The sequence below is a fragment of the Gossypium hirsutum genome, chromosome A13, assembly GCF_007990345.1.
Source record: "Gossypium hirsutum isolate 1008001.06 chromosome A13, Gossypium_hirsutum_v2.1, whole genome shotgun sequence".
NCBI lineage: Eukaryota > Viridiplantae > Streptophyta > Magnoliopsida > Malvales > Malvaceae > Gossypium > Gossypium hirsutum.
The window spans coordinates 29,271,850-29,290,207 of NC_053436.1; the positions used below are offsets into that span (position 1 = coordinate 29,271,850).

General features: G+C 34.1%; 1 non-coding gene across 1 annotated transcript; it reads right to left on the reverse strand.

The window, feature by feature from the left end:
* Window positions 1–13,885: 13,885 nt before the first annotated feature.
* Window positions 13,886–13,991, reverse strand: LOC121213154 (small nucleolar RNA R71). The gene has a single exon (XR_005908524.1). It is a non-coding gene; the product is annotated as a small nucleolar RNA R71 (small nucleolar RNA).
* Window positions 13,992–18,358: the final 4,367 nt, after the last annotated feature.

Genomic DNA, 18,358 nt, shown 5'->3' on the forward strand with positions numbered 1-18,358 from the left:
AGAACTTAGAACTTTTATTATTTTAAGAATTCTACTCTAATTCTTATTTTTCCCTCTATAAATTTCACCCATCTTCCTATTCATCCATCACATAAAATCCCAAGCACCAAAGCATTAAAGTGTCGCAAGCCCTTACCCACAGCAGCTCCCAGCAGACGGCTAGCACATGCCCAGCACGTCGCACGCCTACCTCGAGCACACCTTCCCCTATCGCGCGCTATATTGAGTGCCTTACGTTGTTCCTTGGCTACCTACTGCTCCAGCCCCAGCTGCCCAGGCCGTGTCTTGCACCAGCTCCTAGTTTTTGCACGCACGAGCACCAGGCCTGCTCAACGATCTGCACACTATTGCCTGCCCTTGTACCCATCCACCCAATACGTATGGTCAAAGTCATAATAATAATACATATCACAAACTAACTTCCTATACATGCCACTCACTTGATATTTCTAATACTTGAATTAATTCTCCCAAAAATGATAGCTTAATAGTGTGATTTTGCCTCCGACGATCTCTAACCCCAACCCGACCTGCCAAAACTGAAGAAGTAGAGAGGAGGGGTAATATTTCCAAATGAAGTTACTAAGAAATTACCAACATGTTTTTTTAAGGTAAAACATCATAAATGTACAATTTACTCTTGTTCAGGTTAAGCTATTTTATCGAGTTACATCTACTAAATTATTTATATCTGGAGCTACGAGACTCCAAATTAAGTTTTGTTACTTTTAATTGAAACTAGACTCATATACCTTTCTCCCATAAACTTTACAGAATTTTTGGTTTAGCCAATTAGTATAGTTTATTCATGAAAGTTTCCCCTATTTTGTTATCCAATAGTTCTAACCTCTCTTCACTCAAAATTATTTTTCTCATTGTACAGAATTTGGATAATGCTCTCATCTATCTTTTTAGAGAATAGACTCATTAAGGATTTTAATAATATAAATTAAAACCCATAATTATTTTTATACAATTTTTAATGATTTTCTCAAATCGGAACAGGGGATTACGAAGTCCTTCAGACTCTGTCTTACAACAATTTAAATATCTCGTAATATAAATTCCGATTGCATATACCGTTTCTTCTATGTGAAACTAGACTCATTGGGATTTAACCTCATATTTTATTCAGCCCTTAATTCAATTTCCACAATTCATGGTGAATTTCCAAATTTGCACCACTGCAGTAACCCAAAACTGCCAAGGCTAAATTTACTCATTCATTACTATTATTCACCAAATCCATACAATATCATTTCATTCATAATGGTAAGAACACATAATTAGGCTTCATAAGCATAAATCCATAATCTCAATGTCATCAAGTATCAAGGACTTATTCCAAATCATGTCATTTTCATAATATTCACCAAATACTATATACATCATAGATCATCACATGTCAAGGCATCACACATAAGTTTAGTGTACATACCTGTACAACTTGTAACATAACTCAAAAACATACTCACCAATGGCTTATCTAATTGGGATCATCAATGAATACTTCGCTAAATTACCCGTTGAACACTCGGAATATAATTGGATACATGAAAGTGTCATACCCGTAGCTCGACAAACTCAATAGCCTGCAGAGATTATGTAGCCAAGCTACCATGTAACCCGCCCATAAGCGAACTCACACTCAACTCAACAAGCTTGGCCGTTCGTATCCATAAGTGAACTCGGACTCAACTCAACGAGTTCGGATGCCTAGTTACATCTCAAGAACTCGAACTCAACTCAACGAGTTCGGATGCCTAGTTACATCTCACAAAATCGGACTCAACTCAACGAGCTCAGATGTGCGCATCCATAAGTGAACTCAGACTCAACTCAATGAGTTCGGATGCCTAGTTACATCTCACGAACTCGGACTCAACTGAACGAGTACGGAACTTAAATATCCTAGTGACATGTCACTTGTATCCTAATCTATTCCCAAGGTTCAAACGGGATTTTCCTCGATCACACATCTTTGTCGTCCTCCATGAATTGTGGGAACCGATACTTGGTAGCATTTCATATTTATCAAATAGCTCACATAATTTGCATATTACTAAATAATAATCCACAAAGCATAATATTTCATGATAATAATCATCATATCATATATATAACATTAAATTACTTAAAATGAAAATTATGTTACTACATTTACACATGAACTTACATCCCATTTAATATAAAGGCAATAACATTAAATTACACATTGCATTATTAAAAATCATATCAACTTTCCTCGTATGCGAAAATGGCCATTTTTACCATTTTGTCCACAACCTGATATTTTTTTATTTTAGCCCGAATTACGATTTTTCCTTGCTCTATCATTTCAAATATAGCCTAATTAGGATTTAAATTATTCAAATTAACCCAAAATCATATTTTGGAAAAATTACACTTTTGCCCCTAAACTTTGTCAAAATTACATTTTTGCCCCTAGGCTCGTAAATTAAACTTCGTCCTATTTCCTTATGTTTTATGACATGCTGATCATTTTTCCCTTCTATAGCAACATCAAATTCGCACTCTAACATGTACTTATGAGCGTTACATATTTTTACTGATTATGTCGTTTTACTCGTTTTCATGTAAAATCGCTTAGTAAAAGTTGTTTAACACAATTTCAAGCTTCATATTATACCATAAAACATCAAAATAAACACATTTTACCTATGGGTATTTTTCCAAATATAAACCCTAGGTTACATTATTGCTAGAATAAGCTTAACCAAGTTACCGGGATTTCAAAAATGTCTAGAACTTTAAAAACGGGGCTAGGGAGCACTTACAATCGAGCTTGGGAGTTTGAAAAAACCTTAACCATGGCTTCTGCTGGTAGAAATGTTTGAATGAAAAAGATGATAGCTAATTTGGCTTATTTCCCTTTTTAATTCTTTTAATTATTAGTTTACAACCCCTAACTTAAAAATATTTTATTACAACCATTTCATGTCTATTTTTGTCCAGAAATTAACCACTGGTATAATTACCATTTAAGGACCCTCGATTTAAAATTTCATAACAATTGGACACCTATAGTATGTAGAACTCAACTTTTGCACTTTTTACAATGTAGACCTTTTGACTAAATTAAGTGCCCGAACGTCAAAATTTTCGAACGAAATTTTCACACAATTATTCCATGAAATCGTAGACCATAAAAATATAGTAAAAAATAAATTTTTCATCACTGAATTTGTGGTCCCGAAACCACTATTCCAACTAGGCCCAAAATGAGGGTGTTACATTACACGGGTAGACTGCACGCCCATGCCTGTTCAACAGCCTTTACCACGGGCTGGAGTAATCGCACACGGGCGTGTCACATAGGCGTGTCCCTTCCAAGCCCAAGTATAACCCTATTCGGAAAAGGCCAATTTTGGGGGCTCTTAGGATTTTAAAGCCTAATTAAACACCTGAGGAGGCACTTAGTAGGGGGACGCAGAGTAGGAAGCAAGGAATTACTCAAGGAAAGCCGATTGATCCATCTCAGAAGCCGGATTCATCATCAAGACTGAAGATCTCCCTTCAATTTCCTTCAGGAGTTTTTGGTTTTCTTATGTTTTGTTATCTTTATCCTTTTGAGATGTTTTCTTTCGTAAGTATGAACTAAACCCCCTTAAATACCTAAGGGGAATGAAACCTAAGTCAGATCTTGTTATTATTATCTGAATTGTATGATAAATATTTGACTTGTTCTTAATTATGTATTCTTAATTCTTGTTTTAATATTCCAGGATATTGATTCAAGTTAAGCTCTTATTCAGAGGAGGAATAGACCCTGTCTAAGAGTAAAATTGTCATAATTAAGCGGAGTTGATTGCACGCCTAGAGATAGGGTGACAAGATTTTGCCGGATTAGGGTGAAACCTAATACGTGAATCCATAGATCGAGTTAACGCAATTCTAGGGTATTAATTAGAAAGAGATTTCAATTATTTAACCTAGGGTTAGACTTTCTTAGTCTCGAGAGAGATAATAATATAACTTAGTGATTTCTAAGGATCAAGTCAAATGAATAAATCATCTAATTCAGAGTCAAATAACAAGTAAAGTGTAGGTGGATTTTTGCTTAGGTATTGTCTTAATCAATCGAATTTTCCCAAAAGTATTTTTCCAAATTTTCCTTCTATGCATTATTAGTTTAGTAATTAGTTTAGACAACCAAACCTTTTAATTTTTAGGCTAGGTAATAAAAAGGATGTAAATACTAGTACTCGTGGTTCCTTTGGGTTCTACAATCCGGTCTTGTTGAACAATACCACTATTTGATAGGTACACTTCCCTTAACCGTGATAATAAGTTAGTCTCAATAACGATTCATTCATAAATCTTTAAAACCTGTCGCAAATATCACATATCAATAATTATATCTATTATAATTTATATATTAATCTTTATCAATTAGCATAGAACTAGGATTAATTTTTCATATCTTATCTTTGTTTAAAGAAATTAAATAGCAATTAATAATTTAATATGCATATATCTAATTAGTAATTGTTGTTATCTTTACTTAGGATTAGAACTTAGAATTGTTATTGTTTTAAGAATTCTACTCTAATTCTTATTTTTCCCTCTATAAATTCCACCCATCTTCCTATTCATCCATCACATAAAATCGCAAGCACCAAACCATTAAAGTGTCGCAAGCCCTTACCCACAGCAGCTCCCAGTAGACGGCTAGCACATGCCCAGCACGTCGCACGCCTACCTCGAGCACACCTTCCCCTATCGCGCGCTATATTGAGTGCCTTACGTTGTTCCTTGGATGCCCACTGCTCCAGCCCCAGCTGCCCAGGCCGTGTCCTGCACCAGCTCTTAGTTTTCGCATGCACGAGCACTAGGCCTGCTCAACGATCCGCACACTACTGCCTGCCCTTGTACCCATCCACCCACACACTCCAGCAGCCCTCCAGCACTTGTGCAGCACATATCCACACCATTATCCTTAGCCGAAACCCTCCCAACCTCTTTTAATTTGCTATCTTTTTATTCATTATTAATTTCTTAGGAGTTCTTAATTCTTAAAAAAAGGTGGTAAGACCTAGTTTCTCTTAATTTTTAATTTTATTCAATTAGTTAATTTTTCAATTTATTGAATTATTAATTTCAATAAATTAAATTTTTGAGAAAATAAGTTTTCCATCTTATGATCAGGTTAATTATGCCTCGCAAGAGAACTCGTGCTTCTACTCATATTGATAACCAACAAAACAAGTTCCACTGTGAAGAAGCCAAAGTGAGATACGAAAGTATCTTTAGAAATCAACAGATGCATCTAGAAAAATGCTTTACATTAAAGGAAAGCAACTATAGAGACTTTATGGCAAGTATTCGTCAAGTTGTTGAAACCCTCAATTGGGAGCTGTTTTGTAAAAAGAGACCTAGTGTGGATGAGGAGCTAGTTTGCGAGTTCTATGCAAATTTAACTTCAAGTGAGATGAAAGAAGTCCCAGTTCGTGGAATCAAGGTACCGATAAATTCAAATGCTATTAATGAGTTCTTCGAATCACCAGATTCCGAAAGCGACGAATATTCCACATTGATGAGCAATATCAAGCCTGAAAATTTGCAAGAAATTCTCGAGGAACTAACAGTTCAGGATTCTGCATGGACTGTGTCAAAACAAGGAATCCACACTTGTCGAAGAGAATATTTGACGCCACTATGGTTTTACTTCACCCGATTCAGCCTTATGCCTAGCTCATATGGGACTACAATCTCATTAGAGCAAATGGTCTTATTGTACTCGATCCTACCTAGAAAGACCATTGATGAGGGGAAGATCATCTTGAGGGAAATACAGAATTGTGCCGTAAGCGCTCTAGCCCTGCTCACTTCCCCTTTACAATAACAATTTTATGCTTGAAAGCTGAAATTCTTGCGAATGTAAGGAAGATGGGGTATAGCCAAGGCACAATCACGGATTAGGACCTTTACCTAGTAGCTGGAGACTCAGTTTTACAGAACCGAGTTAAAGTAAGTAAGGAACCAGAGGACCCTGATGAAGAAGAAGATCCCACGATGCAATCATTTGAAGTCCTTGATAAAGTAGAATCAGTGGAGCCAGAAGCTGAACTTGATACTGAAACTTCAATGTTTAAAGCTCAACCACCTAGCTCAGACCTTCGAGATGAGCTATCAAAATTGATGGACTTAATGTAACATATACAGTGGCAGCAACAAGCCTACTGGAGATACTCAAAAATAAGGGATGACTCGATGAGAAGTGATTTTAAGAAAATATACAATGAACCATTTATTTTTGTGGCTGAGTTTCCAGATTTCATATTTGGACCATAGAGTCCATTATCAAAAAAGGAGCGAAGCGATTCATGCAAGGGCGATAGTGATGGAGCAAAAGATGAGTCAAATTTGAAAAGGTCTGCAAATAAATAAAGGAGGGATCTTGACTCGACTTTATTTTTGTTCTTAGACTATTTTTAGGATTAAGTTTAATCAGGAATCTTTTTTTTTTTTGCATAATAAAACAAGAGAGGAAAATAACTAATAAAATGTGAGCAATTCACAAAGTATAAAGTGTGGCAATAGATATATACATGTCTAGGATTGGATTTAGAAAGAGCTCGGTACTTAAGCAGTCAAATTGACTCACCTCCTCTTTTCTAAAATCCTACCTGGTGTGTAGTATCTGTTCACTTTAAACAATGAGGACATTGTTCATTTTAAGTTGGGGGACCGAAAATTTGAATTATTTCCACTAAGAATAAAATTTTTCTTTTAATTATGATTAGGATATATTTTGTTCAAAATTTTGAATTTTGTTAAGTATGCTCAATTTGAGTATGAATAAAGTTCTATTATTTCAATAAATTATTATGTTAGCTTAATAATGACATGAATGTATTTTTTAATAAAGCATGCAAATTCGTACCATAAAATTTTTATTTCTTTACGAAAGTTAGGTATGCATGAAAGTTTAAGTCTTTAAGAATTAACTTAGTAGTTTCTTGAGGCGAAATCCTAGGGAGCATGGAATGTTGGAAATGATTTAGGCAACTATTGTTTGGACCATTTGAGCTTTTCAAGCCCACCATGGTAAAATTTTATCCTTTGAAACCCAACTTTAAGACTATATGGCCTAATTTTATTTCGACCCTTGCAATAATTAAGCCATACTTTTCGCTTAATGATCTTAAAATTGTCCCAAACGCTAGACTCAGTAATATTCAAATGTACTTCGAAAATAAGTTTAGGGGAGTTGAAAAGAAGTATCAATTGCTCCAGAATTGCAGTACACAAAGTAAGTGCCCGTGGAAAAAAAAGAGAGAGCACATGTATTTGAAAGAGATGTACAAAAGAGCATATGAAAGTCAAGTTGGTGTATTGAAGGTAGAAATTTTGAAGGTTCGATTGACGCTGAGTCTAGGGTTTTTAAACCAAAATTTATCCATCTTTCACCTACCCCCAGCCTAGCCACGTTACAACCTTGATAAAGACCTATTGATTCAAAGTCCTAATGCTACCTACACTAGTGGAGGGAAATTGCTATGATCAACTTATGAAGACATAAGTTAAGCTTAATGATTGCAGCTTAGTCTTGAATAAAGGAATAAAAATCAAATTGGTAAGGGTTAAAATGTCTTTGTTACAAAAGCATTTAGTCTAAATTTTGCTATTATAATAAGTTGTTGAATTTAATTTGAACTATATGTATACTTAAGTAGTATAACTATCAGATTTCTTATCTTTGAGCATAGTATTGTAAATTCATAATTTTGGGAAAAATATTGTTCTAAAGGAAATTTTCAAAGGTGTTTCCGAGAAATTCTTTTCAAAATTTGTGCATTACTCGGGACGAGCATGAATTAAGTTTAGGGGTGTGGAAACACAAAAATTTATTTACTTTTTCATACCCATTTTTACTTAAATTCATGTAAATCCGATTAAATTATTGTCAAAAAATAATTAAAATGTGTTAAAAATATAAACATGGTGAATTTAGTTAATTTTATACTTAATTTTGATTAATTTTGACTATTTTTGACAGATTCGCGCAAGGGCAAAAATTGGCTTGACTGACACTGCTGAAAGCACAAAACCGAAAAACACTTCGAAGTATTGAGGCACATTAATTTCCAGCCTAAGACGGTCCAGAAATGTGTTTTAATTCATAATTTAATTAATTTTAATTTTTTTCCATTTAATTTAGGTTAAATAAATTATTTTTAATTAATTATGGAGAAAGGGTCCAGTTGAACCGCACTGGTCGAGCCATATTGAGTGAACCGAACTAGCCACTAAATGGGCAGCCTAGAACCGTCCATATGCTGACCCAAATCAGCATTTTAGCTGATTAAATATGCTTGCAAAAAGGGCCTTAAAGAACTTTCAAAATGCATTCAAACCCCTCCTTTAATTGTGGCTTTATGAAATTGCCCCAAGCTTAAAATAGAAAAGTTGAAACTCTCAACGTTGCCATGTGTGTGGCCGGCCAAGGGATGTCTCTTAGGCTGATTCTTTTTGCTATTTTTAGCTTCCATACTCAGCTATAAAAGTTACCCCTTGCTGATCATTCAAGCCATCCCTCATCCATCCCCTATCCATCCCTCATTCCATAACATTCTCATTCTCTCTTCTCCTCTCTCACTTTTTTTCTCATTTTTTCCATCCCATTTTCCTTTCTGTTCAAGTTTTGATTTATTATCTTGGGAAAGAGGCTCTCATCAGCCATTTTGGAGCAGCAATTAAATGTTCATAAGCCACCTTGATAGCTGAGGGCAACGAAGAACGAAGAACGGAGCAACTAGTCAAGCCACGGAAAAACACCGGATTTGCTTCTTGTTCCCTATCTCTCTAATTTTTTGTTGTTGTTTTGACGAACATGTTTATGAATATTTATGATATTGTAATGGTTATTTTAATAAATTTAGCTTAAACTTAAGTTTGTGTTAGGTTGATTATATTCTACCTGCTTGAATTGTTAAAATCGTGTTTATGTTGTTATAGGTCTCGGTAAGATGCTTGATTAAGTAAAATCATGCTTAAGTTATTCTTGTGTTACAACTGTTAGGTAGCTAATGAATTAATTATTTAAATGGATTGCAATTGTAATTAATTGACTCAGTACTTAATCAATGCATGTTTATTCTTCTAAGGTAGTTGAAGGTTAAATTAACAATGTATCTGGCGATATTACTGCCTTGCATAACATGCAAGATTATTGTGATTAAACTGTTTCAAGGTAGGGATGTCTTGTTACTGCACATAGTCTTTTATATGCTTATTAGATTAATTAATCGTTTGAATTGACATAGGGATATGCAAGAGTTTAGTTTAGTTTAAAGACTATGTATGTGCAATAACATGTTTGCTTACTAGAATCTGTTTAGTCGATTGAATTGACATAGGGATATGTCAAGAGATGAATGGATTTTTTTATGTAAGTTTTTTCATAAGTTAGCAAATTACCGGGTTGCTGTGAATTTATTTGTAACCATATAAACATGAGTTTAATAATTCTAAGTTAAAGAAATATAATTAATCCAACACAAGTATGTTACGTTGATTAAATCTTATTTGAAATTGTGCATTAGAACTCCTTTGTTTTATTTTTAATTATTTGCTTAGTTTTTTAAATAGTTTTTGACCATCTTTTAAAACCAAATTATTTTTACCTCACCAAAGTGTTTTACAATTAATTTCATAAATAATTCTTTTTACAATCCCTCTGGGTATGATAACTCGGCATTTACTTGTCACTTTATTACTTGTTGCGATTGTGTACACTTGCATATTTCTGTTGTTCCAATGGTGAAATGTTAACATGTTGTGACTGAAAATTTAATGCTTAATTGCTTTCATATATGCATGATTGGGTGCAAATTACTTGATGTTTTTACTATCATTCACTGAGCTTTTTAAGCTCACACCCTCACATTTCGTGCAGAGAATTTTTGGGCATAAGGAGTCGAGAAGAAAGTGCAAGGGTGATCCAAGAATAAGGCTCGGTAGTGGATTAAGAAATTTACTTTAAAGACTACATAGGGGCATTGTGATGCTTTTTGGACTAGTGTTATTTTACTTGTAATGGACATTGGACATTAAATTTTGGACTTTAATTTTAGTGATTTTATAATTGCTTTAATACATGATTTTATGTCTAATTGATGTTTGATTCATGGTATGTAGATGAGTGTCCGTATGGTAGTTGATAACATGGAGTATGAAGCACGTCTTTTATACTAACAATGTTTAATTGAAGCTTACCATGGAGTGGATTGCTTGCGACTAAAGTATGTAGCTTGTGTGAATTAATTAGTGTTTGCTAAGCATGTAATTGGTGTTAAATTTTGATTAATTGTTGCATATTTTTCGTAAATAAATTAAATTGGAGATGTGTAGATGTTTATGGTAATAAATACCTATTTCAAGTTTAATGGGTAAGTAAAATATGTAAAATCAGGTAAATAAAACAAATTTTTGACAAAATAGGTACAGTGATTTGCACACGGGCGCATGTTTTTCACACGGGCTCATGGGTTTTGGGGGGTTTGATATTTGGTTTTTGTAATCTAGTATTCTAATTTGCTTAATTTATAATTTAGTCTTAAAACTTGATTAGATTAATTGAAGCCTTTAATGATAGGGAAACTTGGTAATATTTTAGGATTAGTCTTTTAACTGGTAATATTCGTTAGAAATACTCTTAATTTTTAATTTAGAAAATGTACTAAAATTTTGTAAAAGTTATGATTGAGTCCCTAATAATAAAACTTGAATTAGACAAAGTAAATGAACTCGAATTAAGCTAAAATTTTTAGGGCTTGCATAATTTGACTAAAAGAATGTCGGTAACTATTTAGAAATAAAATCGGGATAGTTTAACTTTAGGTGGTAAAATAACCAAAATACCGTTAGGTTTAAATACATAGAAAAGGTTTTAAAACGGTTCATAATTTTCTTCTGTATTAATAAATGATAGTTAATTAGTCATAAATGAGGTGTTATAAGGTTGGAGTATGCATCGGGTAGTTGTTAGCTGGAGAGTCGCTTCGGTGGCTAGTGTAACGCTTCAAATTCGGGCTGGTCCATCCTGGTCGAGTTTGGGGTGTCACATGAACAACTTTACCCCAAGCTAGTCTGGACTGTGAGGTCGAAAGATAAGTAGTCCTTGCTAACTTTTTATGTTAGTAGAAGATCAGAAGATCCTGCTAGGGTAGTGACTAGTTGGTTGGCAAGGAACCTGAAACGATAGCTGATCGGGATTGCAGAAGCGATCTAATCACCCATCTTCAAATTTGATTCACTTTATTCTTTATATCTCTTGAAATTAAATTCCTTTATGTTATTTTATTTAAGAAACCCTAACATTACATTTTATTTTACTTTCACGCTATAACTGATTAAAAAGTATTAATTAGATCTTTAAGTGTTTATGTTAACATTAATTTAGTAATCACCTCCCTTGGGTAAGATACTCAAAGTATTCACTTACTTCGCTGTAAAACTACATTACCACTCGACCTGTATACTTGTAGATACCATCTCGTAATTCTTATTTTATTGCAGTATTTAAACTCCGAACGTTGGTATGTCCGGAGATGGTCAAGTTGTTTGCGCCGTTGCTGAGGAGGCAATATCACTAGGTTAATTTTAAAATTTCCACTTTAAAGGAATCATTAAGATATTTGTAGGTTATAGATATAATTTTAGTCCATTTATTGCTACTAACCTCCTCTTTCTGGGTTTAGTGTATGACACGTAGTAAGGGCACACCTATTGTAGGAGCTACAGATCTAGAGAAAATAAACTGAAGGAATCATCGATAGCAGCAACAGCAAATAGAAAAACAACCACCACCTACTGTGGGTAACGTACTGTTAGGGTATGCCCAAAGACCAACCATGAGATGATTGTAATAACATACTTGTTTTACCTCATTTATTAATATGAGGCATTGCCATTATTATTTCAGTTCCTTTTCTGTGTATATAAATAAATTATTTTATTATAATGTCCTAAGAATAATATGATTATTCTTAAAAGGTCCTTAGTTGAGTATTATTATGGGCTTTGACAACAATAATGCATTAAGACTAACATGTAGTTGATTGATTACAAAGTGTTGTCATTGATGTCAAAATCAATAAATGAGTATATGTTAGAGAATGACATATTGAACTAACCCTCTATAAGTATGTTTCTTGGATTATTATATAATAGTCACAACATTACTCATACTGATAACTATGTATACGATCCTTAGACTTGAGATCATCATTGTCCCAACATAGTGAGTCATACATTTTGATATAGTCAAACATCTACTGCAACAAGTTGTACTATAAACACTGATGTTGGGTATGCCACAATCTATGTAGTGGGATATGATTGATCAATATAAGAGTTGTCTCTCTTACACAATGGGAGCAATATCTTAGGCCACTTCATGAAGTGAGACTAGAAATGCATGACCATGCTCAAATAAGTTAATATGAGATATTACACTTATTTGTTTATTATAGTCTACTTCGGGTATCAAGAAACATGAGATTGGACTTTATAAGTGTGACTATTCCATGACTTGTGTCCAATATAAGTGTGACTATTCCATGACTTGTGTCCAATCTAGATATAAAGGACAAAAGGATATAATACATGAACATTTAGCACAGAAAGGTTATGTTGAACCACGACTTCTTGTAACTTGGGTAGCAATGATGCATTGCTAGATGCCACTCATTGCTTGTAATGTTAGAAGTGTTCTAGTATTATTAATGTTACAAGAGCCTACAGGGTCACACCCTATGGTTGAAACGAACAGAATCTAATCACAATTGGTATTTAATTTAACTTTCACGATAATTATATTAATTGTTGAATTAATTTAATTTGATAGTTAAATAATAAACACAATATATGATCAAATTTGTTGTACAAGAATAGAGAATATAATTAAAATAAAAGTATGAATTTGATTCATAATTAAAATAAAGTATTATAATAATTAATTTTAGTTAAACATAAAATATATATGGAAATTAATATCCTTTTGGAAAGGATATTACACAGTGATATTTTCATGTATATTATGGCACCAAAAAGGGGATTTAATTTATTATTTACGGAATATTAAGTAAAAGGAAAGGAACCATAAAATAAAACCATAGGGTGCATAAGTGCTTAACCAACATTCACCACAAAAAGAAAAGAACCTAGGTCTAGTTCTTTTTGGAAAAACTCTCTGAAACGTTTAGTGAGAGTTCTTTTTCGTTCGTTCGCAACAGGGTGGACTACTTAGAGGCTGGGACAATTCTGTTGCGGCTTTGGATTGGCAGCATGCAAAGGGGATTAAAACAATAGTAGTTCCTTCCTATTTTTTAGAATACGAAAGGTATATTTTTCAAACCTTTTCTTCCGGATTCGTTCCTCGTCCATGAATTCCTAGTTTGGATCATAGGAATAATTTTTTGGTGCAGCACGGGGCATCCAAACAACCCAACACGTACCACATGACAATGCATTATTTGGCGACACTGACGATAATGACCTAGGAGACCCACCGGCACCACAGCTACCCACAAACGTGCATATGGCTCGAAATGAGATAACTCTAAGAGACTATGCCCTACCAAGTCTAGACATGGTTCAGGAAAGTATAACAAGACCGGTGAGTTTAGCTAATAAGTTTGATATCAAACTGACGATGATACAAATGATCCAAAATAATCTACAATTTAGGGGCACTAATGAAGCTATTCATCTTTGGGTGTTCCACTTTTTTTTATTGATAATGCTTTTTTCTTAGTTAGACTCACTTAGACTCGCAGGCAGCAAGGTCTATTACAACATGGGATGAACTCGCTGGGAAGTTCTTATAGAAGTTTTTTTCCAATCAGTAAAGCAGTCCAACTAAGAAGTGAGTTCACTATCTTTAGACAGATGGAGGAAGAAATTTTTTATGAGGCATGGGAATGTTTCAAGGTGTTGATTCAAAAATGCCCACACCATTTATTTCCTAAATGGATGCGATTATAGGTACTTTATAATGGATTGGATGCAAAAACATGATATAGCTTAGACGAAGTAGTAGGAGGAGCCTTTTTAAATAGGACGTACGAGGATGCATACAAAATTATTGAAAATATGGTATTAAACTCCTGTCGGTGGCCGACTAAATAATTCACATATGGCCAGAAACTCACTACGGAAAAAGCTATTCAAGAGAATGATAAGTATCAGTAAATAGTGGATAGACTCAACCGTATCGAATCTACTTTTACACCATCTATGCATGGAGGAGATAGCCACTCTTCCATTACATCAATAATCCTGTTAAGGATATAAATTACATTGGGAATAGGGGTGGAAACCCTTATTCAAATACATACAATCCTGATTGGAGAGATCACCAAAATTTGAGATGGGGAGGAAACCAAGGAGGAGGTAACAGTTCAAATCAAGTTAAAAATACTAATTATCAACCTCTTTACTTGCAGAAACATAGAACCAACCCAAGTGACCATACTACATGTGGTCAACGTCTGGATAGAATTGAGGGATAGATGTAGTCAATGAGAATAGATGTCAAGCATAAAAATCTGAGTGCACTAACTTATCAAGAATATTTAATAGTCTCGAAGATCAAATGAGCCAATTGATTAGCATGATGAGCAACATTAAAATACAAATTGGCACAGGTATCCATAGTAATACAGAGGATAATCCACGGAGGGAAGGTAAAGAGCATGTGAAAGCTATAGTACTCCAATCGAGCAAAGTACCGAGTAGCCCAGAAATACCTACCCCAGAGGTAACAGCGGATAATAATAATGAACCTCAAGATAACTCCCTAGAAGTATAAAACAAACCTGAACTAGAGGAGGAGAATGCACTAGCGGCTGAGACAGTAAAAGAGACACTTAAATATGCTGAAATCACAAAAGTCCTATTCCCATCAAGATTAGAAGAAAGAAAAAAATGTGACGAAGATGAATTTGTAAGTTTCTTGAACTTTTTTAAAACATTAAACATTAACCTACTTTTAATCGAGTTAATTGAGAAACTTCCTAAGAATGCCAAGTTTTAAAAGGATATTATGGCAAGGCATAAGAAAATCAAGGTAGGAGAACTAGTTAATTTAAGTGCTTCCTGTAGCGTGATTATTTCAAAACAGGTACCTCAAAAGTTGAAAAAACTGAGAAGTTTTACTATTCCCATAGAAATAGGGAGCATTCACTTTATTAGAGATTTATATGATTTAGGAGATACTATCAATTTAATGCCCTTATCAGTTTTTTAAAAACTTGGGTTAGGGAATCTTAAAACAACTCAAAAAACATTACAATTGGCTGACAGGTCATCGGTACATCCGAAGGGAGTACTGGAAGTTGTGCTAGTCAAAGTGAGAAGTTTTATTATTCCCACAGTGCTTGATTTTGAAGAGGATTGTGAAATACCAATCTTATTAAGGAGACCCTTTCTAGCCACCTTTACATCCAACATTGATTTAGTGAAAAATGAATTAACTATGAAAATTAATGGTGAGACTGGAACCTTTAAATGTGGCCATCAACCAAGAGACGAAGATAGGAGGAAGAGAGGGGAGCAATGTAAAAAGATATTTATTCCTAATGTCCCTGAGTCAAGGGACACAATTCCTTTTATGCATGCAGAAAGAATAAAAAGGTTCAAAGAAAGGGACAAATGGGCAAGGACAGAATGTCATGGTGAACGATGGACCAATACTGATAGGATAAAATATTGTCCATGGGTGAACTGACAATATTGCTAGATAAATTTGGTAGTATAACTTAAAACTTGTGAACTTTTGCATGAAATTTGTAAATTACTATATATTTAACTAACCATATAGTCTAGGTTTTAACTTTTACTTGATGTAGGTTTATCCTTAGACCGAAACATCCTTAAGATGGAGTTTTGAGCTAAAAGAGAGTCGATGCAGTGACATCACAACAACAAGTCATGACGTAGTAGATAGTCCCTGAGGATCTCCAAATTGACGGATGTGTGGCAACATAAAACCTGGGCTCGCGACATTAGTATCCTGCCAGGGATGTCGTGACATCCCTGCAATTTTTTTCCAACGTTGACCCGACCCATTCATACAACCCGACAACCTACCATTGATTAAACCCGATTTTAAACCCTTTAAAACTCTATTTTATAACCTAAAACCCTATTTACATTTAATTAAAACACCTCTTAATCCCTAATCCCTCCAACTCTTTCAAATCATTCAAAACCTCTTAAACCCTAAACCTCTAATTTCTCAAACATCTTATTACCTCTTCACAAACTCCTCAATCATACTCGATGCAACAAGGAAATGGGAATATCATGGGAAGGCAAGGAATTCAAACAAAATTCGACTATATATTTAAGGTTAAGGGTTCCTAAACTCAAACTTTCTACTATGTCATTGAATTATTTACTTAGGATTAAAATAAGATGCCTTTTAGGAAAGTTAGGCGAACCATGGAAACAAAGCCATCAATGGTTCAAACTCCCTCTATGTTCTAAAATACGAATGTTGAAAAATATTTTAAAGAACTTCAAGGATAAACATTCATTCAAGAGAGGGGATTTGATCTATCGATGATTTTCTGTAAAGAAATATGGCATTTGGTTAGATATCATCGATGGGAACATTTTTGGATGATCTCGAAGGATAATGCCATGGTCCCTATTGTCCAAAAGTTCTATGCATCTCTATAGGACCACGAGTCTAGAAATACAAAAGGTTATATATGGGATACATTACTTGTGCAAGGGAACGAGGTGCAAGTAACTTCTAGAATAATTTGTGACTTTTATAATGTTTCATACTATGAGAATGATTTCATTGATGAAATTGACTTAGAGTATTTTAGAGACATAGATATGGATAATATTATAAAACTTTTAACTGAAGGAAGGGGTGAATCGAAGTATCATGCAGGTACCAATATCCTAGTATCTTTTCATCAGCTATTATGTTTCCTATTGCTAAGATGTGGATTCAATTCATTTGCACAATAATTGTACTTGGTTTAAATGTTTCTAACGTTAATGCCTTTAGAGCAGTTTTACTCTATGTTATTTTGCAGAAAAAGCAGGTATGTGTTGGGAAATGGATCCACTAAAACATATGAAGATGCATTAGTAGTCAGAAGGTAGGAGAACTCTTTCCCCATCTAGTGACAACTTTATGCAAAAAGGCAGGCACACCTATGGCATCCACTGAGCAGTCATTGAAACCATCACGAAACATTATCGGGGACACCTTATTCCAACAATACATCGAGCTTCGAGCCAAACAAAATAAAGACAAGAACAAGCGACAACAAAAAACAATAGCTATACCCACTTTATCAAAAAGGTTGGCAGGAGCTCAACAAGACGTTGGTGAGAATAGTCATCTATATTTTTCTTTGATTTTTCTTTTGTGTTCTTAAGCTTGTAGACATACAAGTGGTTGGTTAGGAGCATGTACAAAAGTTGTTTGTGTTTATGAATAAATTTGGCATGATGATAGGTGATTTTAATTTTTTTATTATTGGACTACTAAAGTTTTATATGTTACACTATAAATAGGTATTAAGCCATCATTTGTACTAAAGTGATATAGAAAATGCAAGGAACTGAGCATACTAGTATGAATGGTAAATGGTTGAATTTGTGCTTGTTTGGTTGATTAAATTTGTGCATGATGAGATATTTAGGGATGACCTAAGGCATTGTTTGGAACATATCCAGAGCCAAAAAGCTATCCTATTTATACTTCACCTTTAGTACCAATTTTGAGCCTTTTGGCACTTCTTGATGAATCGTATTACAAACCCCAAGCCTAAAAATGTAATTTGTATATGCCCTTTTTCTTTGGTCCTTATATCACACGATTATAGACGTCTGACCATACATATTGAGCGTTGAGTAGATACATCACAACGGAGTATGTAAAATTAGAGTGAAAAAGGAAAGGTTGTTGTGATATAAAAACAATAAGTTAGCCTAATGTGTAAAACAAAAAGAAAAATCCAAAACCCAAATTGGTAGGAGTAGAAAAAATCTTAAACTAGCGAAAAAGAATTCATGAGTGAGATGTATTGAAAAAGAGAAAAGTCACAAAAGAAAGAAAAACTCATTCATTAGTGCACAAAAACACATAAGGATGGCCATAGTTACTACATCATGCTATGACTTCCTATAGATGGAGAGGCAAAAAAGGTGAGAGAAGCAAAAATAAGGTGGTGAGTGGATAAAGGTTACTAAGGGGGGAAGAATAAAAAGTCATATATCATATATTACATTAACAACATTTATAAACCGTAACTCATCCGTATAAAATTATTTGTGCCTATTGAACCTATTAGAAATTCAA